At 36.1% G+C, this 27,024-nt stretch overlaps 1 protein-coding gene across 17 annotated transcripts in view; it reads right to left on the minus strand.

Annotated features, from left to right (window-relative positions):
• TSC22D1 (TSC22 domain family member 1) overlaps positions 1 to 27,024 on the minus strand; it is a 94,365-nt gene that overhangs the window by 56,346 nt on the left and 10,995 nt on the right. For 3 of the 17 annotated variants that reach the window (XR_014954537.1, XR_014954536.1, XR_014954535.1), the window contains exon 3: positions 938 to 1,195. The exons of 3 other annotated variants lie outside the window; for them this stretch is intronic. The gene's annotated coding sequence lies outside the window, so the exon portion shown is untranslated. Of the gene's footprint in view, positions 1 to 937; positions 1,196 to 2,074; positions 7,879 to 27,024 lie in introns of all 17 variants that reach the window. 11 more of the 17 variants (XR_014954548.1, XR_014954545.1, XR_014954552.1 and 8 more) reach the window with 11 other exon arrangements.

Raw genomic sequence — 27,024 nt, forward strand, 5'->3', positions numbered from 1 at the left:
GGGAGAGAGAGTCACAAGATGCACCAAAGTAATAATGCATGTAACATAGTTCCAAATGACTTCAACTCAGCATCAAAGAGGAACTGGTAAAATCTCCTTAGAATGTCATTGCCAGTTTTCAAGTGATTTCTTTTGCTAAAAATCAAAAAGGAATTTAGACTAAACTTCCTGTGCCAGCAATGACATAGCTGGAAAAAGAAAGGTTTGACTGTGGGCTACCGATGTTTGCAAGGAAGAGGCTGGTGCTCTGCACAGCATGAAGTGAGAAAGCCAGAATTTACCTGAGCCGATTCTCTTTCTCTGGGCCTGAGGGATTGCTGATCATGTGAGTTAGCAGCATATCCCCTTAATCAGAGTATTCTAGTCTATTTTCTTCACATGGACAAAAGAACAGGACTTTACAAACCCAGCAGCCACAGGCTCCTCTAAAGGAAGAAATGTATTTATGTGTTTAGAACTGGCGAACTTTTTCAGTGCCGGGAATCACATCAGATTTCAAACCCATTTGATGATCTCCACCTTACTGCACATTCAAACCTAGCGTTAGTGTAAAGAGACAGGGAGGAGATGAAAACTGTGTGGCTATGGACCATATACAATCACTGGACTTATCTTGGCTCCAGCCACTAGTTTATGCTCTTGACTTAATTTCCTGTCTAGAGAAGGGTCACACCAAGAACATCATTAGTGCTTCACAGAACTGTAGCACAAATATGACCCATGGACAGGAAGCTTACACAAAGGCATTCTTTCCAAGTGCCCAGAACATTTTTCTCCTCTCTCTCTCCCCAACACTTTTTCTTTACAATGTTCACACTCTTTCCCTCTCTCAGCCTAGAGAAGTGGAAGACAACATTAACAAAAAAATGCATAGAGAAACAGCATAAAGTCATCCTTCACACCTCAGCGGATGGCAGTTCAAAGGGGCCCTACCTACCTGCAACCCTGTTGTTTGCTTCAAGAACTGTTTGCCCAAGGAAAAAGAGACGAGCAAATCCTGGAAGCAGATCCTTCCCCAAAGGAAGTTTCTTTCTGAGTCTGCAACCTGGAGCTTTTGCTTGAGACTCAGTCCTCTGAGCAGATTCTTTCTTCAAACTCTCACACTGGTTCTTTACTTTTGTGGGCAGCTGGAAAAAGAATGAAGCCGTAGGCTGAGGCAGGGACTCCATACTTCCAGGATAGGGAGGCAGAAAGACTGGAGGGGAAGGAAAAGTGCTAGTTGGTAACTTCTTGAATAATGATCTGTATTCCCTCATTTTCTGCCACACAGAGACATACACATAGTCACTGCAATAGGGGAGGATGACAAGAGATGAGTACTAGACATGCAGTTTTTTCATGCTCTGATGCCAAAAAAAAAACAACCCCAAAGTGCTGAACTCTGAACTTTCAAGACTATAAGACATCTAGCAACAGATGAGATCAATCATAAGATGCTTTGTCCAGAAAGTTCTGTAAGTTTTTTTTACAAGTAGATGTAGGTGGTGGGGAGGGGGAAATTTAAGTGCTCATTTCTGGGAAAAATAATGCAAATCTCTCCTCTGTTCACCTTTTCTCAAGTGAATTAAAAATGGCATCTATTGCAATGCAGTGAACATCTCCCCATAATTTCTTTTAAGAAGAAATGGTCATACTTACCTGAATGTTTTCCTCACCAATGATTTTCTAACACCATTCCTAACTCCTCTGTAAAGGTCTTAGTCCAATCTCAAGTTTTCTAGTTTATGTGCCAAAATCGGACTGACTGAACACTAATAGCAGCTTAATGCTGTTGTGACAACCTTTGATCTAACCTAGGCAGATTATGATTGCTGTGGAAGATAAGAACCAACTCAAAATTCCTGCATCATATTTCTGGATTTCTAATATACTCCTCTTTTTATTCCTGAAAACCCAAATGCCCTAGGAGTTGTGATTACACGAACAAATCCTGAAAGCTGGTTAAGACTCCTATGAAATTTTATCAGTAGCATGGAGCCCACATACAACAAAACAGAAGAAGTCACTGGACTTCCAACACCTACAGGGACAGCTGCCCCCACATGTATTTACTGGCTATTAGCCACTGCAGTACCTTCTGCACAACAGCAGTGCCGACATGCATGTGGGGCAGTCATTGTGCTGAGGCACGCACGGCACCATCACTTTACCAGACAGGCTCTTCTTTGCTCTTAAGACATCAGGTAGAGAATGATCCAACAGCTAACCATGGAGGTACATTACTCATTATGTCTGAAGAATTTTGCTTAATTCATTTTGAGGCAATTGGTGGTGTCTCTTCACCCTCTCCTCTAGAGCACACATCTAAACAAAATAGCATCATATGGTTAGATACCTCACATGTTTTTCAATTACAAGCTTTCTGCGGCTCAAAAAAAGCTTGCTTTCTTTCATTGTGCTCAAAATAACACAAGAAAATGGTGGTGGGGGAAGGTTTTGCCATTAAAACCACAGCAATTTTGCAGTTGGAGTAGCATACAAGGAGCATTTTTGTTTTGTAAACAAATGACAGATAAAGCCATCAAGGACTAACCCTGGTACTCTTAAAGTAATTAGAAAAATCAGCAAGCTCTTTCCAGAGAAACTGCTTGGGCATGCAGAAGGATACTCTGCTTCTTAGTTCCTGAATATGGTTACAGTATCTCAAGCTAAGTAAGAAGTTGTAGTGTAACTAGAAAGAGTGGTTCACAAAAATAGTGTTCTTTTTAAATGTAATTTCATATATTTTCATCAACTCAAGATCAAGATATGTTCCTATGCCTTTCAACTAGACAAAGTATTGTCTTTCTCATTATTTCAGACCAACTTTCAAAGATTAGCGAGTGAGGCTCAGTCTTTCATTCCCACATGCATGTTCTTGTTTCTTCCTATTCAAAAAGAGTAAGTGATGAACTCAAATATAAATGCACTTGGCCAAGAGATGTCTCCAGGCTGATGTTTACACTCTCCACTTCCAGTAAAGAAGGCAGGAGAAAAACAAAAGAAGATAAAATGCAATAAACAGAATGTGTTCAATACAAGTGTCTACTGCTCTGTATCTGCTGGCTAAGAAAAATATTGTAAGACAGTAGCAATTGAAAGCATTATTTCTTTTTAAAAACTCCCTTGTGAATAGAAGGTTCTTTTTAACCAGATAATTTTATAAGTTCTTGAGATTCAAGGCATTGCAAGTTGCTCTAATACTACTTATCATTCATAAGACCATACACAGTACTACAGGCTTCATTTCAGGTGATACATTGAAGCCTACAAACACTACTGACTTCCAAAGTCAATATTCTTTTCCAGCAACAGAAGGTATCAAGATGTTCAAAACAACAGAAGGTATCAGAGTAGATCATCTCAGACAAAGCAGTGTGACCCGGCTTATTGCAGGTCCTTTCAAACAGGAATCTGTCTAGGGTCTCTGTAAGAAAGAGTCTTTCACAAGAAAGACCCTATTCAATGGAAAAAACTCCAGATCACCTTGAATACACTGGTATGACATCACCTATTGCAGCTTCAGGAGTGTAGGAGAGAGGAGTACTTGGTCTTATTTGATTCATGTCTCTTTTTCAGCAGAAGATGCAAAGATCCAAAGTGAAATTTAAGAGGAAAATTAAAGACATTATGAGGATTTTGTCCATTGGTGTTCTCACAGAAACAGCTGAACAGTTTCTGGAAGATCAACCTGAAACAAGCTGTTAGGAATGACTTGTTTTTAAATTCGTTTTCTTTCATCAAGATCACAGTATCTCTCCTTTTACAACCAAGGAAAAACTATTTTTATCCTTTCATACAGAATTCTTCCCTTGAGTAGACTTGTCTTGAGCAGTACAGAATAAACTAGGCTGGTAATTTTTGTGTTCTAGCCTATCAAAAACCCTAGCCTGAGTGATTCCTACACACAGATATGTATTTCGGGCTGAAACAAATAAATCTTTCTGCATTTTGAGATGAGGAATGCTAATGAATATAATAACAATAATAATAATAATAGTAGTAGTAGTAGTAGTAGTAGTAGTAGTAGTAGTAATAAAAATATTTTTATTCTTAATTGAATAAAAATAACTTAAGAAGATTCAAAAGAATGAAAAAGAAGTCTAGAAAAGACCAAAGTACCTGAATCCCACTTACAGGAATTTTGGGAAAAGTTCTTTTGTTGCCTCACATCAATCACCAGAAGTGATTTGTACCATCTAGATGGGATATTAAGTTAGCTTAAGCAGATGAATACCCAACAGCTCTTCTCACTCTACTGTAGTTTGTTGATTTACCTCAAGAGCAGGCTCTGATGGGATCCTTCAGGCTGAAGCAGAAAGAAATTATGGCCATGATGACACAAGAAAAAAACACGCTGGTGGATCTACAGATGTAGGTGAGGTCAGCAAAACACCAGCAGTTCTGTTTGTGAACATATGCAAGATGGTAAGGAATTCTATAATCAATACCCTCATCTTCTTAGGCAAAGAGAGGAATCTCTGCAATGTCCTTCTATAGTGCACTGACTATTGATAAATACACCTGGGGGAAAACTCCTTTTAGTGCTTTCTTCCTTCTCTATAGGGCATGTTCCACAGCCAATTCACGGGTCACTGAGAAGTGGTCTCCATTTTTCTGCATTGATGAGCAGAAGCTCAATAGCCAAGAAATTGAAAGTTTATACAATTATGAGTAAATTGTACAGGATACCATCTGCAAAATAAGCAAAAAAATTGAATCCCCATATTTGGTTAATAGTATAAATATAAGCAACAATACTTTTCATATTTCTAATGCTGCAGTTCCAACAACTGCAGAATCCAAGTGAAAGAACACAGAAAACAGGACAAATTGCCATAGCTGATTCAAGTTACCTACAGTCAGGTCTAGTACTTCTCAACCCTCAGACTGAAAGTTTAAAGCATGATGCAATTATTTTAGATCTAAGGTGCAACTACCCCTGCAGAGCATTTGCAGCACTTACAGTTGTCTCCTGCTGCCATTAATTACACCTCTAGACAGATGTGCAGGCTGCAAACCCACCAAGGGATCTACATACTAGCATCCAGTTGAACTGTTATTCAAAACAGATATTACAAGAACAGCAAATTTTAGTAAAACATAATTTTCCCAGGAATTAGCACCAATATGGCATGTGTATTAAGCATCAAAAGGAGTTATATAATCTGTTTGAATTCCAAGCTACTGAAACTACAATAAAAAATTATAGTTTCCCAAAACTTTCTGGTGTAGGGCATTTTTTGAGGGTTTTTGAGGAGACTTGATTGGAGAGAAGGGTAGAAGTCATTGAACATTATAATAGCTACATCAGGTAATGTAATTTAGTCCCAAGATGGAGTGAAAAGGCAGCAAAAACCTTAGTCAAAATGTTATTTTTAAGATTATCATGCAACCTGTCATTAGAAGATAAATATACCAACCAATAGAATGGCAACAATCTTGACTTTCTAAATTCCAGGAGGTGTTTTAAAAGCATTTGGCCTCTGTCCAGAAATGTTCTGTGCTCAACTTCTTTAAAGGCCTACTAAAACCTAGAGGGTCATAGCATTGCCTAGATCATCAGACAAGGCATCAGACTATACCTAGGTAAGACTGGCAGAGGTACCAATCCTTGAGAGACCCTCCCTAAACTCCTAGTTCAGGAGTGGCAAAAAGCCCTGACTTTTCTGAACTCAGCATGACACAGAATTCCGAAATTATATATAGCTATCACAACACCACACATTTGAGAAACACAGCCAGTATTTCTTGGCACATGTAAAACAACAGGAAAACTCTAGAGGTAAAAAATTCAATGATTGGTTGATTATAGAAAATACTACCTTTTAAAAACAATTCCCATTAAGAGAAGCATCAATTTTATACACTTAATGAAATGTATATTTCTATTTCTGTATATTTGCTAAACAATATTATATTTTTTTTTTCCTTTTTAAAACTGTTTACATCACGAGAATATTTATAAATGTCTTCATTAACATGCTATTTATTTCTTGTCAGCTTTTATGCCAAGTACAGTTGAGAGCAAACCTTTTTTGGCCTAACTAGACCACATTTTAATCAGATTAACAGACTTTATTGGCACTAACATTCATTTCTGTCATAAAAACAGACCTTCTTTCAGTCTTAGAGAAATTCTGTGCTTCTGGGCAGAGTGCATGAGCCAATATTAAAAAAAAATAAACTGTTTTTTTTAAGACATCATATGATGGCTATTTGTTTGCTTTTTTCTGTTTAAGAAAGCCAAATAAAGAAATAAAGGTTACAGTATTTCTGTATACCTTGAACTTACTTGAAAAAAAATGAAAAAAAGCTTGTAGTTTCTTAATGTTAACAGTGGTTTTTGCATTTTGCTTTGTAGCTCTTGATACATGGCTTGTTTAAAATAATTTGATTTAAAATAATTTGATACATTTAGGGAACAGAAATTTCTTAAACAATTTTTTAAAAAAGCATCATTTCTCTTACTAAGTTTTCAATCTTCACATAATTCCTACACTTCTCTGGTCAGAGTCTTCTAGACTGGCTATCTGTAGAACCTGGAAGCTGAAATATCACACACAAGGAATGCTAGGGAAAGAATTATTTCAGTGCTGTTCCAACAGCCACATCAGACTGGATGCTTGATTTTGTGGGGTTTTGGGTGGGTTTTCTGGTTTATTTGGAGGGTTTTTTAGAGGTAGAGTGAGGTCCTACCAAATTTCCAGATGAGAATAGCTCAAGACTTTTCTCTCTGTAAGTTTTGATACTTCATTACTCTCCTCTGATGTCTGTGATCTCTGGAGAACTCAATCACAGCAGAGAAATGTCCTTTCATGCAATATTTACACTAACATAAATATTTAGTAGAGTAATGTCAGGAAAAGGCAGTATGGACACACTGATAAATAAAAGTCAAACAAATTGCCTGGGTTGTTTTAAGTCATCAGTTTCACAAAGTTTTATTTTGGAAAGCATTCAAAACTTGTATTTCATATTTGAGCACTTGTGTTACTTTCCATATCAAATCCTGATTTCTACAAAGGGTTTCCGTACTCCTAGAGTTAATAGATTTAGAATGCACTCAAGAGCAACGGGCTTGATCCCTTCTTTATTTCCAGAAGCAGTAAAAACTCTACAGCCAAAACTGGACTGAGTTCTCTAGTAACTGTTACTGCTCAGACACAAAGTGATGTCAAACACTATTGTAAGCTAAGATCTTCAGCATTAATAGATCTGTGATGCAACAATGGCTTATTATTGTCTAACATGAGCAGCTGACAATGAAGATGAACTGATTCAGTCATGACTTGCAAATGATGTGCAAGCACACCATGATATACCTCTGCAATACAGTCTGACTCTCAGGTTCAGATACAAGTTTAAAGAGTCTCATGTGCAGCCACTGATGCTTTAGATCAGAATTACATTTTTAGATTTTTACCTAGTATGTGTTAACAGTAAATGAAAAAAGCATTCTAAATTGTCTTGTACTGCTACCACCATACAAAATATGCTGTCTTACATTAGCTAATTAAATGTTTTCTGAAGATTTGCTGACTTAACTTTCCTTATTGGACCAGTGACTCAATTCACCCACATTTCAGTATTAAATAAAAATTGCATCATTTTTTCCAAACTGCTTGGAAGAAGACCATCACAAGTTTTATTATAAAAATGTTTCAGTCAGCTGAGGTAAAGGCCATTTGAAATGTATAATTTTGTTCTGCTTCTGTAAAAGCATTTGCATTGAGTTGTCCCCTTATCTTCTCTGCATGCAAGCATCTTCACACCTACCTGCTTTGATCAGCCAGAACTCCAAGCTTTTGCACTAGACACAATTAACTTTGGCAGTGCCTCTTCACAGGCATACCAGTGTGTAGTGTTTGTCACTCTGTATCTGTTGAAGTATTAGGACTTGGTTTAGGTTGTATCCAAGAAAAAAACAAAAACAAAAAAACATAGTATCAAGTCATACATAAAAATACATACAAAATCACTGATTTCTAGGTTAGGCATACTCTCTTCACAAAAATTATTGAGAACAGGGAAAAAGATATCAAATAATCATACCAAAATAGCAACTTACCCCACTGACTGATCTGGGCTGGAGAGTGTTTAACCATACACTGAATCTCACAGGACCCTCTTTCCTTCATTTGAGTAAAGATTTCATTGATAAAAATAACCACAATCCAGGGCAGATAGAAGAGAACTTCCCACACACTCAGGCAAACATGCAAGACGGTATCACAGAATTATTACAGTTGGAAAACTTAGGAACCCTCTTGAAAACAACACTACCTTTTGAATCATTACCTAACATTTCTGTATATTATTAATATCTACAACACACAGTTTATTTTGAAGCAAGTCTGACAATAACACCCAACGGAGATATTCTTGACATGACTCTTCTAGCATGAAATTAGTTGCCTAATCTCTGATTTCTGTACCAAACATACATGAAGGTCAGTGTTTCCTCAGAAAGAGTTGTTATATTTAATAAAATGCTTCTCCCTAATACCAAGTCCCTCACAACCACAATCAATAATAATTTGCTTTTATACTTACTACAGTTCATTGCAATAATGTGCAATAAATGATATTCTGCATTAAAAAAGTTACTTGGAAGATGCTTCCCATCTCCAAAGCAGGGACACAGAGCACTGGGGCAGGGGAGGACATGGGGAAGGGTGTAATTCCACAACTCCAGTGGAATCACTTGGTCACCTGTTAGAAGTGGCAGACCTTTCTCAAAGAGCTAATAATTTCATCATGATAACCGTGGCCTTTAAGGAAATGAATCATTAACTGGATAGCACAGATTTTTGAACTCTACTATATCTAGTGTTCTTTAACTGCAGCAAAACAATATTGAGTTACAGACTAAAAAAATGTATGAAAATATATGACAGGCATTGGAACTATATTATCTTTAAGGTCCCTTGCAACACAAACCATTTTACAGTTCTATGAATCTAACTGAAATTTAGTAACAGTGGTAAGGCGCTATTGATAAAGCTTAAGTGTTTTAAAGGTAAAGTTAAGAGAGAAAATGTGAACATTAACACTCTTCTTACAAACTACCAATCCATCTTTTTTTCCCCACTCTATTCCCCAGTATGCATTAACACATCTTCCTTTCCTCTTCTTCATCACTTATATCAGAGAAAACTGTTATTCTGAGCAGTGTCCTAAAAAATAATGTAAAAAAAATTATGCCTGTGCAGCAGCTTGCAATCAGAAAAGCCAGAATCATCTGATTACCCTATTCTCCAATTATCACAAGGCAGATTCAAACTACCACTTCACATTCATTTGCAGCATGAATATGTAGTGAATCCAAAGCTAGTCTGATGCAAAAACATGATATTATGGACAAGGGCATCAGTAATCCATCTCCCCATGGCCCAGGCAAAGTACACAATTCAAAGGGAGGAAACGCAGTTACTATGAGGAAGTCAAATTCAAACTTAAATATCTGTCTCAGAATTGGAGCTAGCATTAAACAAACTAATGTTTGATTAGGGCCACTAATTTTGTTCAGAAATTGACAAAGTTAATAGAAATTTATTTAGTTTGCACACACTGTTTGTAACTCCATGGACTTGCAAATTTCTAGTTATTACATTTAAATAGTTTGCAGTCATAAACCTCTCATCCTCAACAAGGTTACTGTCTAGTGTACACAGTTCAATCACAATTCTTAGTGGGTCTTCAGAAGCAAAACAAACCCAAAATAACAAAAGAAAACAAGTATTTCTACTGCACATTCCCCACAAAACCACTTTTGAAGCCACTGTTTATTTTATATCCAGTGTCTCACCTCAAACAACAGAGGAAGGGACCAATGGAATAGATAAGCATGGCTCTATTTTTGCTTCTGCAAGTACAACATGAGGAACATCAAGAGGCATCCCCAGCATTACTCATTCTGATGGACAACCACCAACTACCCAGATAGTACACCCCAAGCAGAGAGAGCAGCAGCAGCCCAGCCAGGGTTTCTTTTCAGAGAGCCAGCAAGCCAAAATACACAAAACAATAGGGAAACTACAATGGGGAACATGGGAAAGAGATATGAGAAGAACTAAAATATTGGGGGCTTTTGACAGAAACCCCTGAAAGTCACGCACACACTTGGATCTTTGTGTTTCTTTCTCAAATATTTAACAAAAATACCCAGGAGGGCAAAAATGGTTGAAAATTAAATCTTTCAAGGCTGGTTCCTACATCCTACACTAACCATGTAGCAGAATCACTGACTGGACTGAACTCCACTTAATTCAATGCTCCTGAAGCATTAACTTTATTCATTTATGAAGCCACTGGCAGGACCAGAGTCAGTGTTATGGTTATAACACTTAGGCTTCAACATTAGCCTGCTATTGCATCAGCCATGCTATTTTTAAGTACAATTCAGCTTCTTTCATGACCTGATGCAAGTCTATATGGTTTTTGTTTTTAAACATGGTTCCAATGCAAGTTGCTCAATGCCATCTTATTTGCCAAATATTTAAGAACCATTCTAATATCACATAATAGTATCTATTGGTGAGAATATTTATTCATGGAAGTGACTGCTATGCTTGACAAGAGAACTAATATTAAAATCTATCCTTCTAAGTAACCCATAAAGCTGGCAAAACATTTTTTGTTATTACTTCCATGTTACTACTTTAGGCTGAATGAAGGACAGTGTCAAAACATCTGGCATCATTGTGCAAAAAAATTTAAAAAGCATCACAGGTACCCAGCAACCAAAACTTTTCTAACAGCGGCCCAAGAATTTACAGTGGATACTTGAAAAATCAGACTGCATCAAGGTTTAAACAAGCGAAGTAGGGGGATTCTCAGGCAGACAGCTTTCAATCATTAAAATTTTCAACCAGTATACATCTATGTGTGTTGTATTTCAAAGAGCCTGATCAGTTGAATTTACAGTCCATAATTTTAAATGTATTTTTAATTCTGAATTTCTACACAATTTTTTTGGATGATCAGTGAACACACTAGCACTTACCAGAGCTGGCAATCAAGTACTTGAAGAAATCAGGCCCTGTCAAGAGTATTTTGCAATAGATATAACTGTTCTTTCCCACACTTGTTTTAATTGCTCATACTGGGAGAGAAGAACATCAAGTTCCCAGTTTTTATGTACCCAACATTTTAGAAATCTCTTCCTCCATCAACCAAAGCAGGGACAAATGTTTTGAATGTCTTTTCTGATTGCAAATGGTTTTGAGTGAAGAATCCTTGTCCCTGTTTCAGAAGCACTCTTCTTTTGAGACCACCAGTGCATTTTAGAAAAATATTAAGTGAGACTAGTCTTGCTAGAATAAGTATCATCCAAAAGACAGCATGAAATTGAGAATCAACTACAGCTCAAGCAGTTTTATTAGAAAAACAAACTTGTAAAAAAGAAAAAAAGGAATGCAGTATTTAAGTCAAAAGTACAATAGAACTACACGTGACCATATTTTTGTTTCGCCTAATGCAATCCAAAGTTCAAAGTATTTCCAAAGAAACAAAACCACACTTGTGAAACATTTATGAAAGGTAATGTCATACCTTCTCAGAAAGTGCTCAGTATTAAAAAATGCTCACCTAAGAGGCTAATTTAAAAGAACAATTTGGGAATTCTCAATCTAAGACTGTAGTAGAATGGTAACAGAATCCTTTAGTCAGTTTTGCTGAGCCTTCTCCAGTTCCTATGCTGTGTACCTAAAGAAGTGCCTTCCTACAATTTTCAGACAGTCTACAACCTCAGAAAACATTTTAAAGTCTGATTTGTCAGGTAATTTAATTCCATTAGGAAGCTACAATCATTGGTTTGTTTCTCATGCTGACCTGATCCTTAGACTTGACTTCCTTTTCATCAAGACACACTCAGGATGACATTTGCATCACTAGCAGTTTGTCAGCCATAACGCAAATGTATCTTAAAAACACACCATGGAAAAACACATTCAGCATTAGTAAAATTACCACTGTCATGATGAAATTATCAGTCCCCAAATACAGAACCTGGCAAAGGGAAGACAGACTTCCAGATACCTCCGTCTCCTGTTTATTTTAATTTTCAACATCCAAGCTTTTTGTAAAAGTTGCACAGAAGTTCATGAAAAGGTAATCAACAAGCTCACAACAGGGTATTTGAAGAGATACATGCAGTTGCCAATTCCTCCACCTTTGCTTTCCCTCAAGTTATCTACAAAAGCCATTTAGCAATTCGGCAAACAGGAACAAGTATAGCTGGAATAAACCTGAACAATAGTTCAAAAGCATATTCCATTTCCTTGGCTCCAAAGCACTCACTCTGGTCTGCTTGCTGGCCAAAGTAAACCCACACGAAGACCTAACAAGTTCTGAATTACTGGTCTAATGATAGTCTGAGCATGTTATTTTCACTCCCATCATGCATTTATACCATATTCTCTACCAGATCAGAAGACAAGAAACAAGAAAGTGATGAACAGAAATTTTCCAGTTCTAGAATATCCAGAAACAGTAAGTCTGAAGTACTAGGCCTAGTGAACTGTCTTGAGAATTAGAGATGCATATAATACAAGTACAATGGATGTCTCTCCCTTTGTGTGACAATCCTGCCCATCCAGCGGCTACTTCCTCTGGAAGGAGCATTGGACTTGCACAGGTTGTCAGCTCTCCAGACACTTGTAGGCTGCTGCCAAAGCAATGGGTTAACAGTGTACCACAAAAAGTGGAACTGCTGACAGACAGCAGCAAATTCTCTGCCATACTCTGTCAAACTTTACAATTCTTTACTTCAAGTTTTTGTTCCCTTCTGCAAACACCAGTGAAAAGGAATTCAAAAATGTGAACAAAACTAAGACAGTCATTCCTTAGGTATCGCTCCAAAAATATGCATAACAGAATTTAAAATCCTTCAGTCCCAAAAGTTTGAGCTCATAGCAGCTTTGCCAATAGCACCACAGAATCCAAGACTGTAGGAGCCAGAAAAGGGGACATGATACGGCTATAACCAAACAAAGGGTAAAACAGGCAAGCACTAGTTACAGCCTGCAGAAGGAACAGTAAGTTTTTTCATGGTCCTTCCAGAAACTGTAAAGTTAGACATTCTCTCTCTCAAACTACAGTGTAGTAAATTAAATTCATAAAAAAGGTATATTCACCATCATAACACATAGTTTTATATAATGATGGCAAATACTTGACTTTATCATTTGTGTTATATAAAACACAAATTTTATCACTTCCTAAAACTCACTACTTTTAAGTTAAACTTAAAATTGCGTAACATATTAGAATAAAGTAAATATAGATAATAAACAGCGCCACAACCATGGGTTTAAGAGAGACAAAATACTACAGTGAATTCACCACATTGTCTTTCCTTTCATCTTCCCATCTTCCTGTATGAAGCCTTTCAATACAACAAACCAACAGGTCAGGGAGAAAGGCAAAGGTACAGAGAGCAAGTACAGAAAGGTAAACGGACCTTAAGAAGGAGGCAATCTGTTTGAAACAAGGCAGCCACTGGAATTCACAGCAGTATCTATATAAAGTTTCATGAAAAATATTCCTGGGGCGGGGGGGGAAGAATCGAAATAAAATACAGGTGTGTATCAGGAATAAGCTAAAGGTATTCTAGAGAACCAATAATTAACTGCAAACTTAAGGGGATTAATAAAACTCTGGCTTGCAGTCCATACATCAACCTAAGACATTTAGGGTTTCTGGTTTCAGTTCTGTGATTGAGGAAGAACATTATTTGCTTTAGTGAAGCACCACCTTCAGTTCTGGTTTTACAATCATTGGTCCCAATTTCTATGTTCATTCCTTTAAAAAAAAAAAAATAGAATCTTCAAACAAGTATCTCATCTCCTTGCTTTGGAAGTAATAGAATTTAAAAGAAAAAATTATGGAAGTGTACTGAATTTCTCACAGGATCACCAACTAGCTGAAGCTGGAAGGGATCTCTGGAGACCACCTAGTCCAAACACCACTGCTCACAGCAGGGTCAGCTAGCAGAAAGCAGTAAGAAACTACAAAAGAAGAATACGCAAGATGTCCCAGTGTGGCAACTTTTGAGATGCAGAACCAAATGGGGCTAGCTACTAACGGACCACCTTCCTCTCTTCCTGCCCATTTTTTTAGAGTGAGTAACAATGGTACTTCCCTATGAGAAGGAGAACTTCATTTTAGAGTCCTGTGTACTACCTTTTGTTAGAACAGGCTTTTTCTTTACAGGAACTATCCAACATTCAGTGATGCACAATGTGCCACCAGCCCACAAGGTAACTATATTTAACATATCGACACTTGATTATCAAAACGGTAAACCTTATTGTTTACACATGTGTCACAATTTGATATTTCCCAATTTAGGAGAAGCCTTTCTCTATTTGTTAGCAATTTCTTCCAGGCCATGTACCATGCCTGCATTGTCAGGAACTGTCTATAACTGATTTGTTACTAAAGAGTTCTATACAGCAGAATTAGTGCATCACATAAAAAGCTTGCCATCTTAAAGTCTTAATTTCAAGAGTGTAAAACATTTAGTGAAGATGTTGAATTCTTTTCCAACTGATACAATCCAATAACTGTATTTTTTATTTGTAACTACTTCTTTTGAAACTGAAGAGCAAAGAGACAGATACAGGAAATGTGTGAATTTTTTTCTATCTGCAGGACCTAGGAAACACCAGAAGACATGAAAAAACAAAGTCTGAACAGACACAGAAGCTTCAAAGACCAAGTTCCAAAAAGCACAAAGATAGCAAATAATGTTCAGGGACACTATTTTGATTGACTTCAAGAGATTTTCATCAGGATGCTTTGGGACACACAGGTTTGAAAAGAGTACAGAGCAAGACTACAAAATAAAACAAAAGAGCAAGAAAGCAAGTAACATAATCACTCTGGAAGCATGAATATTCACATGAGGGATTTTTTTGTTTGGTTGAGTTTGTTTGCTATTGCAGCATTCAAGTACTGAGTTACATTAAATTCATAAGGAGAATTAAGGAGACAAAATTGCTCTTTGCTAGTTGTCAAGTAAACACTGACAGTTATTTGAGACTCACTAAAAACAGTGATTTAGTTAAACTGAACCAAAGACTGAAATTGTCATGGACATTCCATATTATACTCCTTTATTATGCATAATAAAGTTTTAAATATCAAACACTTTTTTTAAGCTAAGATATCTCTTCTAGTTTTCATAAACTAACGGCCAGATTAATGATAAAGAACACCCTATACTGCAAACACACTAGGAGAGATATAAGACAACATGTGCAATCTCAGTGACTTCAATAAAATCTCTTGAAGTACAGACATGTTTTCGACTGAAGCTATATTAGTAAAAATCTTAAATATATAACTTCAAAAACTACTCAAATGTCAAAGTTATGAGAAATCAAAAAAATCTTCACAGAATGTATTCCTTGTATTGCTATTATTGAGGAATGTATACATTCCTATGTATTCCTATTTTTGATTTTCACTGTTACAAGAGATAGATGAAGTTCAAAGAACTAATATAATAAACTCTGTGTAAAAACCATGGCAATTCACATTTCCCTCTGTCTTGCTAATGTTCCTTAGAGAGCCATTCTGACAAAAAAACCCCAAAATATTGATAAGCAGTTGTAACACAAATACTCAATTTTTAGACAGCTATGAGTAAATTCCAATAGAAAATTCTTCCCTAGATACATCACTCTTCCTCCAGGGAAAAATGGGCTCAAATATCTAGAAATAATAGGCATTTGTCAAAGGCTTTGAAATTCATTCTGCCTAGATACAGCACAGAAATAACTAATCACATATAATTATCTTAAGAATGCTTTTCCTACATCTATCTAGGACTGCAAGAATTATTAAGTATCAATTAAAGTTAAGGGAAGTATTTGTTCATCTCCCTTCAGCTGGACCTCCATGTATTAAACCTGAGGTTTAATGGGAGTTTATTAATTACTAATTATGCTTTTTATTACATAGCTAATTATCTGAACAGATTACATTAACCTTAAAAGACAAAAACTGTTAGTACAAATAAAATAATTTAACAGTGTGTTTTGATGCTGAAGTGCAATGTAAGGTTCATTTGGGCAACATCTGGAAACATTAAATCACATGAGGGATCATCCAAACCAGAACAGAAAATCAGCATTATGCAAATTCCTGAATCAGGTCCCACAGCACTTACAATTGGTCACATATTCCATATGAATTTGAAACAATACAAAAGCATTTTATTTCAGTCTCCTATTTCGACAAATAATTTATTTATTGATAAACACAGCCACTGAATTTCTACATCTATTCTACTCCATCTGCTAATTCAAGCTTCAGGATTTTAGCAGTTTACGGGGTTTTTTTAAGTAAGAGACATACTAGAATGAGTAACAAGCTTTACAGTTGAGATGTACATAACATGCAAGCTTTTCTATTCCCTTTTGCATTTTTTAAGGGCCATACATCAGGGGTCACTAATTTCAAAGCAATTTACGTAGCATAAATTATGCACTGAGCTGTTCTGGCTCATTTTTTCTTCTGAGTTTTGTGACTTACATTTCTTTTTTCATCTAGAAGAACTTCAGTACTATCTTGGTACACAGTTTTTAGAACTATTTAATCCACATCAATTAAACAAACCTAACTATCTAAACTTGGCAATACTAGAAACTCAGCAATCCCTTTCATAATTTTCTTCCATTAGTCTCAAACCCCTAATTACAAGAGCATGAAGGTTTCCAAATCACAAATAGTATTGTCAATTCTTTTCAAAGGAAAAACAGAGTCAATACAATTCTTGGTTCTAAGTAATTAAAAAGAAGAGTATCAGGAGCACCTTAGCTTCAAGTCCTCATTCAGCAGAAATAAAATTCCATCCATCTCCAAAACCTATTAACCAATGTCGCATAGTTCAAACACTTACGCCAAAATCCAAACTGATTGCATAATAGAAGGTTTTGCAAAAGGCACCTATTAAAATTTCTGGCACCAAGTTATTAGACTCATTAGACTTATAAACTTATCCAACCCAACAGCCACTGTTATACAGGATCACATGGCTAGTTCAGAGTTTAGTTTCTTATGCTGTTGAGCTGCTCATCACAAGCATATCTGGTTGCATCCAAGAAGCAGCACGTACACAGACATTCCTTATATACACATCTTAAACATCATACAGTACCATAAATATGGAATACAAAAAGACAAGATTAACACTTGTAAGTTGAGCACAATGCTCTTAGTCAATGACAATATGGAAAATGTTTCTGAAATATGCTAGCCAGTCTAATTACATATACCTAAACATACTCAGTACAGTGGCTTAAAAAGCAATATCTGGAGGGAGAGGATATATTTACATACTTGGCTTTATCTTCCTACCTGCCCCTTCTTACCCACCAATGTTTATAAACATTCCCCACATGAATATTTCTTTCTAAAGAACATACTCCTTTTAGTCTTGATTGTCAGTATCCTTTCTTTATCCTGTATGTTGGGTACTTAACCACCTTCACGAGCACAGTCTTCCCCTGCAGTCAAGCTTCTACTCCTGATCTTCAGAGGCCATTTATTGCTCAACCATATACAAATTGTTGTTTCTTTTGTCATATAGAACAAGTCCAAAAATCACAGATCAATAAAGTCTCAAATTTGTCAGACCCCTTTCTCCTAGGATGCTTTACAGAGCATATCAATAAAGCTATATTAGGGAGGAACAGGTGCATTTCCTTAAGAGTAAAGCTACACAAGTAGTTTACACACATAATTGCACCACCTTCCTCAATCTCCAGCAGTTTTTCTTCCAAGAACATAACATGCTCATGTGTCTGTGCCTCTTCCAGTAGACATGAGCAAGATGTGGCACACGGTAAGGACTAATGTAATAAGAATTTTAGTCATTATTCCTTTATGTGTATTTCATTCCACTTTCAGTAATTCTGCACCTATTTTCCGAGAATTCAAAGATATTCAAAGCCTACTGAAAAAGTAATCCATCACATTAGTGCTCCAAACAAACAATATATTCCAATATCACCCAGACAATAATATGATGCAAATGACTATCCAGCACAAGGAAGAAAAATTTTCTGAATAATGGTTTAAGTATAAATAGAACACTTGGCTAATCCTTATTTTAGGCACAAGTAATTTAGCATATTCTAATTTCATATTCAAGATGCTTCTCTAAGGCTATGGAAAGATATTACAGATCAACTTACTACATAAAATAGGTTACAGACAGAAAAAATGGATGAAGAATAGAAATTCATGCCAAGATTACCACTAAGCAAAACCACACTTGTTAACTGGCCTTATACATTAGCTATATGCCACACAAAGCCCTGGAGTATACGACACTGGGTTTTGAATTTTGTATTTTCAGAGTAATTCTCTCCAAGGCTACTTCATGTGGCAGCAAACAATATTTAAGTAACATTTTCTATACAGTAAATACAAACTAGGGTTATTTGCTTTCATAACAGCAATTAATTTTTCCAAAAAAAACCTAAGTTTTACCAAACCTTTTATATTAAAAAGAAAATCAACATGCTTCCTGCATTTCTAAATTTATTACTCCTTTTACTGTTGACTTGAAACATTATGCATTATTTCTATATAAGCCACAGCACACTCCACTTTAAAACCTAATCAAACATCCTCTCCGAACACAAAGTATAACCCCTGAAAAGTTTGCAGACTCCTCCAGCCTCTGAAGTAGGGGTCTGGAATAGGCGCTGTAGACCAAACACAATACTAATATTTAGCCAGAGAGAAACAGCAGATCCAGTACCTGGGCCTTGTCTTAACCCAGGTTTTGACCCAAGTCCCTCCCACAATGGTATTCCTTTTGAAGGATCATATTCAGGTCTTGTCTAAGCACAACACTCATTTCCACACACAAGATATAACAATCCTTCTCTGCTGTTGGATGAATTAAAACAAAAAACACAGTGAACAATGAAACAATGAAAGCTATTTCCAATGTATTTCAAATTAGAAGTTATAAATAAAGTCAGAAAAAAACCCCAAATGCCTAAGTAGATTACTTGTCTCCTTTAGGGTTTAGTGACCTCTGACGTGCTTCCTGATCTGCAGAGAATCAGATATGCCTGCAACTCTGAAGTCTTGGAAAATGTGCTCCAATATTTATTAGCTGCATAAAGTCAAATTCTTTCTCTATGATAATTACCTAAAACATTTGAAAAAGGAGCACTGTGATGAGGGCATATTTTTAAAACTTATGCCAGATGTCAGAGCCTTGGTAACTAATTTTAGAAAAGTAACTCCTAGTTTCCTGGTTGCAGATATGACCACAAAGAGATTAATCAGCCTAAAATGCACGATTATTTTATTTTTGGGGGTTTTTTTTTGTTTTGTTTGCTTGTTTTGGAGGTTTTTGGTGTGGGTTTTGATTTTTTTTTAACTGTGAAGACAGTTCACAGCAACTTTGGTAACAGCATTTCACCAATACAATTACACATGGAAGCACAGGAAGCATTTACCACCTTTATTCCAAGTCTTGCTTCATGCAGCAGTAAAACCGAGAACCTGGCAATATTAAATGCTTGCTATTTGCCTATTTATTCATTAGCAACAGCTAGGAGTTATCCAGAGACACTTTAAGAGGGGTTTTTACAACAGGAGGCATCTTTCCTACCCCGAGGTAGAATGACTGCCAAGAGTAGGGAAAAGCAAAGAAGAAGGCTGCTAAAGGCCAACCCTCCCTCTGGTACCAGCAGTGTCCTGCAAAGGACAAACACACCTCAATTGCATCAGATAACCACTAAACCTACTTGTATGTTTAGAAAGAAATTACCTAGAAAGGCCTACACTGTAACCTGACATGCAACTAAGAATTTGAAAGCAGGGAAAACAGAAAAATCCAGCTACTGAAATTATTTCTTATCTCACTGGTACAGTGACCACTGGATTCTGTATGTAGAAGTTTGAGTAATTCTTTGCAGTTACCTACCTACATGCACTCCTATAATCAATTTAATTATTTTGTGCTTCAAATAAGAATTCTTGCCATCTAGTGTGTTTTCACAGGATTTTAACCTCAGTCTCAAATATCTGACAAAATAGGTATGTAATTGGAAAATACTAGAAAATTTAAATAAAAATGAAAATTTAAATCAAACAGAAGTGTTTGAAACTTAAACATTTAAGGCATTTTTTTTCTTTTACAGGCCTCTTGGATGTTTGCCAATGAGGCTCTAATGCCAGGGCTATAGCATCCAAAATGCTATTTTGAGCCGTTGCTGTGCTGACCATTACATTTTTCAAGCATAAGAACAGCTTCCCAAAAAATAATTGTGAATAAGTATTTTTGTTCTTAATGAAACCACAAATATCTTGTTCTACTTACACAATATCTTAATTTCTGGGTTATGCTTTGACAGGGTAGAGCAGTTATACTTTTCCCTACTTTAAAGGTACAACAATCTGTAAACTTTTTTTTTTTCCTGTAGGTCTCCACAGGATCTTGGGCCAATGAGCTCCACAGACAAAATCTTTCTTAATATTAGCCAAGGCAATTCTATCCATGGCCTCTTGTTCCCTAATTCCTTAAGGGCACATAGGCACACACAGTCTAGCTCATGATCTAAGCTAGCTCTAATTTATAAGTTAAAGCACAAGAAAGTGACTATGCTATCATAGCTTTAGGGTTCTTTGTAAGTCAATGTCTCAATCAGAAGTCTGATGTAGTTTTATCATTCAGCTTTAGAGATTTACTTCTTGGTTTAGGTATTATTTGGTTGTTTCATTCTGAATTGCTTCTAATCCCTGTAGATTATCTTTTGTCATTTAAGAAAAATACAATGCCACAACTCAATTTTGAGATGCTGTAGGCCTCAGCAACAGCAGCTTTTTGTTTTCAAAGAACCAAGTTAAATTACCTTCTTAACTTACAAGATGGACATTCCGTGCTTTTTACCTGTCCAAAGTCAAGTGACCCTTCTGGCACATTTGGCAAGAGATTTGAACTCTCCAACATATTAATTCACCATAGTAATAGTGGGTGAGAGTGAAAGATCCTCAGGAAGGCAAAAATGACCAGGGTACAACACTCCATTGTACTTGGAGAATATATGAGTGATGTAAGAGAAGAGGAAAGCCAGTGACCCCTGACATTGGCTCCACTTCCTACAGACACCAAATGCTTGCAGCAAGCAAACCTAGTCTACAAGGACAACACAAAGGCATTCTGGTTAAGTGAGAATGACTTCCTGCAAATACAAAGAAGGGAAAATAATAAAAATGGAGGTCTTTTCCCAATCTGATGAGGAATTAAGAGCACACCAACTTTACTAAAATCATTCATACCATTCTTTTCCTTACTCCCTTTTATTGCTTCTACTCTTCAGACTCACCAACGGAAGCCTTTCTTTCCTGAACCCAACTCATCAGGAGTCCTCAAGCAAAGAAAAGCAGATACTGAACCAAACTGGACAAATGGAAAAGGCACCGGACCCAAAGCTGAAGCAAAAGGACTCGAAGACATCATTCCATGCTTAGAAAAGGATTCATTAGTTCATGCAGCATAACCTAGCCTGGCAAGTGCTGTATTTTGCCAGCATTATCAGGAAAGAAACAGAACAAAGCTCTGAAGCCTGTCCTTCAGCATATAAGCAGAGCAATATAATTAAGCTAAAAGACAAACAGTTCAAACCAAGCAAAGAAAATACACTACAAAATTTTTAAATGCAATTTGTACACATATAAAACATGCTAACCTAGGAAACCTACAATTAACATCAAACAATTCCTTATATTGCTTATAAATCTGCATGGTCTTGGCCAAGCATTGATTAAAACAGCTTCAAGGACATATGGCACCCCCACAACACTCAGTCATACTAGCCAGACTCCACAAAATCCACTCCAGCTGGCCAAATGCTTCTCCACTAGTCACTTCTCCCTATGGCAGTGGGCCTCCAGCCATGAGCCATTAAGAGAATAACTCTTCCACCCCCTCCCAAGAAATTATACTGAAGGTATAATAGGAGACACATACACTTCTAGACACCTTTTTTCTAAGTAAAGGTTCAAAAGGTTCTAGAAGGTAAAAGTTTGGAATCCGTACAGCAAAGTGCTCCAAAAGGCAAACCTCAATCCAGAATTTCCAAGTTCTTTACCTCATAGGGCTCTTACTGAGACTTCTCTTCAGCATCTCTTTTCTCTAAAACTGTTATAATCAGGTGAATTAACTTGATCATCCTTCAAGAAAATCAATCTGCCAAATCAACAGCAGCCACACTGACATTTCAGGTGTTCATTGCCAGGTTTCAAAGACCCCTTCTATTCAGTTTTAATTTTCAAAACAGCCAGAAACAAAAAGTTCTAATTTTCATGTTTCCCATCTGTGCAATCTTCGTAAAATCAACCACATCAATACTTAGAGAAAAATTGCTTATTTCACCAGAAAAAATTGCACATATCTTCAAACACAGTATTTCAAACCATTTCTTACCAGTTTGAGATTAAAAAACACCCTTGTTTACCACTTAAGAACAATCTCCCAGGAACTAGTCACATTCACCGACAGACACTATAATTAAATAGTATTCAGACATGGCTGGATCTTCTTTTGTGAAGAAAAAAGCCTACTTTTCCCAGCAATTATTTTTGGTACATTTTTCTTGTGGTCACATTAGGAAGATGAGACTACCAATGATAGTTACTTCTTTTAACTCTTATTTCTGAAACAAAATGCAAATCTTTCCAGCAATTGCATGATTTCTGAAATGGCTTCATTTCTAAATTTTGCCTCTTCATCAGAAGCAGACAACATGAATCAGTGATGAAAAACATGCAACAGACGAGAAAAAAAATTTTTTTAGAAAAGGGTTACCCATATCTTGAACAATTCTGTAATGGAACAAACCATTTTAATAACATAATTTTAAATGCATACTTTGGGTTAGAGTATATAATTTAGGATATAAAATGCTACAGAAAATATTTAATATGACTTTTCATATTATAATTAAAAATTTTTAAGAATGTTATCCAAGAAAATTGAAGCTTTTAGTAGAAAATGCATTAAGAACTTCTAGCATATAATTTACAGAAACTCTACATATATATATTACAATCTGCTACAGACAACCAAAATTTATACTTGACCACTTGCAAGGACAGACCTCACACTGCCAAGCTGCCTAGGCCAAGTTGTGCACAGCTACATGGCAATATCATTTGATGAATACAATATGTATGACTCTAGTGATCACAGCAACAAAAGCATGAGATTTGTCTGCATTCACAAAGGCTACAGACCTAATCCAGAGCAATCTGACAGCAACCTCAAGAATGTATTTTTAAAGAGTACCTGTAAATCCACAAAATCATACGACTTTTAAAGCCAAACTAGAAGGATGGATGTCTGGGATTTAGGTAATAGCATGGCTCTTATAGTGATCTCACTTATCTTTTGGCTAACATATTATGTAAACTTCATTATTTAACAAAATAATATTCCAGGGCTTGGGTGCTTTTTTTGTTCTTTATCATTGTTATTGGAATATAAAAAAAATTAGAACATTTTAGATCATTATAAAATGTACATGTTTCTGAAACATTAAGAACGGTTTAGTCTATCATGTTCAGAGGCTGATACAGGAAGCAACTTTTTAAAATAAAATTAAAAAAAAAAAAAACCTGAACAGCTTTCCTTAAACATCTCCCCAGATAAAAAGTATTAAGACAGAAGTAAATATCTAAGTATCAAGACAAGCCTCAATTTGAAAATATGCAGGAACACTTCATACAATTTCATTGTCCTTTATAAAATTCTTCAGAGAACTTTTTCAGAGAAGTATTTTTATTCAGTAACTTCACAGGAATTAAAAAAAAAACTGTCCTAAATATGTTATGAATTTGGACAGTAAACATACACAAAGATTCTACATTGGATTCCGATGGTCAGATAAATGCAGGTGAAGATAACTACACCTGTCTGCTATAACATGCTAGCATTTCTTTTTCCCCTTCCACAGATCACAGTGCTCTAGAAGCTGAAGGTATCTTGATGCAAATCGTTATCTTCCATTTACATGTTAAATTCCAGTGAAACAACAAAACTGCTCAGTTTCTTCCCCAACTCCAACACTAAGCAGCACTACAGATCTATGCACCCCAAGGGCAGTCAGTGAGACCTCCTGAAGAGGCTGACCTGCACCTTGATGGCCAAATGGCAGCTCCAACATTGGCAGTGCAGTGCTCTTCCAAAGCACTTCATTATTAGCAGGATACAACTCCACAAGAACACTAAGATTACTAATCCTGCTTTGCTGCTCTGTTTTTCCATAAACCACTAAAAACATGTAGGATTTTGCCCACTTAAAAGCATCACTGCCTTAAAATGACTTCAAAGGTTGTATCAGACACCAAATCCTTCAACATTCTTTTCTACTCTTTTGTTATAAAGCAGCCAGCAAAGCAGGGCACCAACACACAGCAAGGCCTTTTAGCTACTATCCCATAAATAGGAAAAGGCTGTATTGCCAACAGCTGCATGGCAAGCTGCATGCCTGATAGTATTTCAAAAATTAAAATCCCTTTTCCCACCAGAAATAAAGAAAACCAAAACCAGCATCATGAACATTTCTTTCACACCTTCCACCCTCCCTCCTCTCTCTCCAATCAAACAGAGGCTCAGAAACTCCTCTTTTTCACAAGCAATTACAGAATTGGAAGGAATCTCATACACTTGGAAAGAAAAAAATAACATGGAGGTACCTGCACATCCTACACCAATCCCTGAACATTTATGAGCAATTCGACATTTCACCCAATTTGGGATATTAGGCCTACTAAAGAAACACTGGGCAATGCAATATGCTGATCCATTCTTAACATAATAACCTCATTCAGCAGATTAAAGAGGTACATTTATACCTTGCATTCATTTGGGTGCTACAGTAAATTATTTAACAAGTACTTAAGTACGTAGTCATTAATTCATGGTTGCTTTTATTTTCACTTGGTCTTATTTTGTAAGACTGCAAGAAATGAGACTGTAAAAGAAGCAATAGCTCATTCTTTCACCAGTAGATTTGTTTTGGGTTGGTTTACTTTAAAAAAAGCTTTATAAATTCTCATATGTGTACATATAGGTAAGCGACATTAAGAATTTCAGACTTAAGGATCTCAAAAGAAAATTAATCAAGATGTTCAGGAGACATTTCAAATTAGGATCAGGTCAAGATTCCTCAATGAACAGCTTAGAACATAAACCATAATGCTAAATATAAACAAATTATTACTATAAAATCCTTCCTTGACAGATTTCAGAGATGCTTATAGTCTAAGAATCCTCTACTGAAAGAGACATCAAGGGAGAATGACAAATTAATACTATTCACAAGTTGATACACACAGAGTAATCATGAAACATCCTAAGTTGTTCTCCTTCCCCTTACATTCCTTTCTATATGGTAGGCATTACAGCATGAGCCCTCACAAAATCCTGAAGGGAAAGAAAAGCATTCCATTTCTGTCAGGCTCAATATGGAAGTATAAATTAAAATGCTGTTTATAGTCCACAGACAGACTTCCTCAGAAAAATTTGGAATCTTTCATATGGTACAAAAACATATTATGATATTTCAACACACATACATCCAGTAAAATTATGAAGCTTAAAATAATCTTCCAGGAAATCTACAGAAGCCTTTTTTTTCCCTTTGCTTATCCCAGCTCAATGGCAATATATGCCAAACAAGTCACTCATTATTCAGATTCTGTCTGAGAAATTTTTGCTTGCTTTTCTTTAAGAAGAGCAGTATTTCAAAATTGCAGTAGAAATAGACATCAAAGCAATCATACATGAATTACTGGGTTAATTTTTAATCACCATCTTCCTTAATAGCTATAAGAGCACTAAATATATAGAAACAAATTTAGTATGATTACATTCTGACTTTTTGTATTTCTACAGTTTCTTATATACAAGTCAACTGCCAGTCATCATCTCTGTCATCTATCCATGACTGTAATGAAATTGGGTGACATGAAGGTCAGAGGAAGCTTAAGAGGCATTTAAGTTTTCTCTCATCTTGACAGGGATCGCATCCCTCTACATTGCACAGACTTCAGTTACTGGAGAAACATTAAGAGCTATTTCTATAACTTTTATTTGTTTACAAGGATTTAAATGAAAACACCATTTACAAACCAGCATAAGCAACACTTAATGGATACCAAATTCAGAATTTAACGCTGTGTAACTGAAAGGACTACTGACTAGATATGTAAGAACCAAAGACAATTAACACTCAGTTATCCATAACCAGGCACACAAAACAATGAATTACAAATAAAAGACTAACAATATCTGTAAAAAAGATGGTGTAATTTACATTTAATCCACACCTTGGGGACTCTTAAAGGGTGAATTAACCAAATTTGACACTGAGGATACACTATAGCACTGCATGCTGAAATTACATTACCTGTGTAACTCACCATTAAGAGCTACACTGCAGTACTTAAGTAAAAAAGAACCCTATTATTAAATGCATTAAGATGCTAAAACTATTGTTGAATGTGTATCCACATTTCCAGCAGCTTTCAGTACCATCCTTAGTACTCAGCACAGTACTTGAACACTGTTGCTTCAACAGTTGCTGGAGAAGTTCAAAACTCAGCAACACCAAGAAATCAGAGTCCTGAAAACTTCCTGCCAATATCCATACTAATTAAAACAACCAAACACACACAAACAAGAAACAAAATAAAAGCAAAAACAAAACAAGACCAAAAAAAAGGAAAAAAGAAAAGACAAGACACACAAACAAGAAGGCTAGAAAAACACTTAAATCACAAAGAAGCTCAAACAATATGCCTGGCCGAGTCATTTAACAAACTTAAGCAGAACATTATAAAACACTTTACAACCAACTTTTCAGGTGCTATCAAATCTATACCTTTCTAGAAGGACTGCCCATCTTTTTTAACAGACTGCCACCTAGGAGCAAGTTCATCTCTAAATCCAAACTTAGAGAAGATCCTTGGCTGCCTGTTTTAACAATTTATAAAATGGTACTT

The sequence above is a fragment of the Lonchura striata genome, chromosome 1 (assembly GCF_050655825.1).
Source record: "Lonchura striata isolate lonStrDom1 chromosome 1, ASM5065582v1, whole genome shotgun sequence".
Lineage (NCBI taxonomy): Eukaryota > Metazoa > Chordata > Aves > Passeriformes > Estrildidae > Lonchura > Lonchura striata.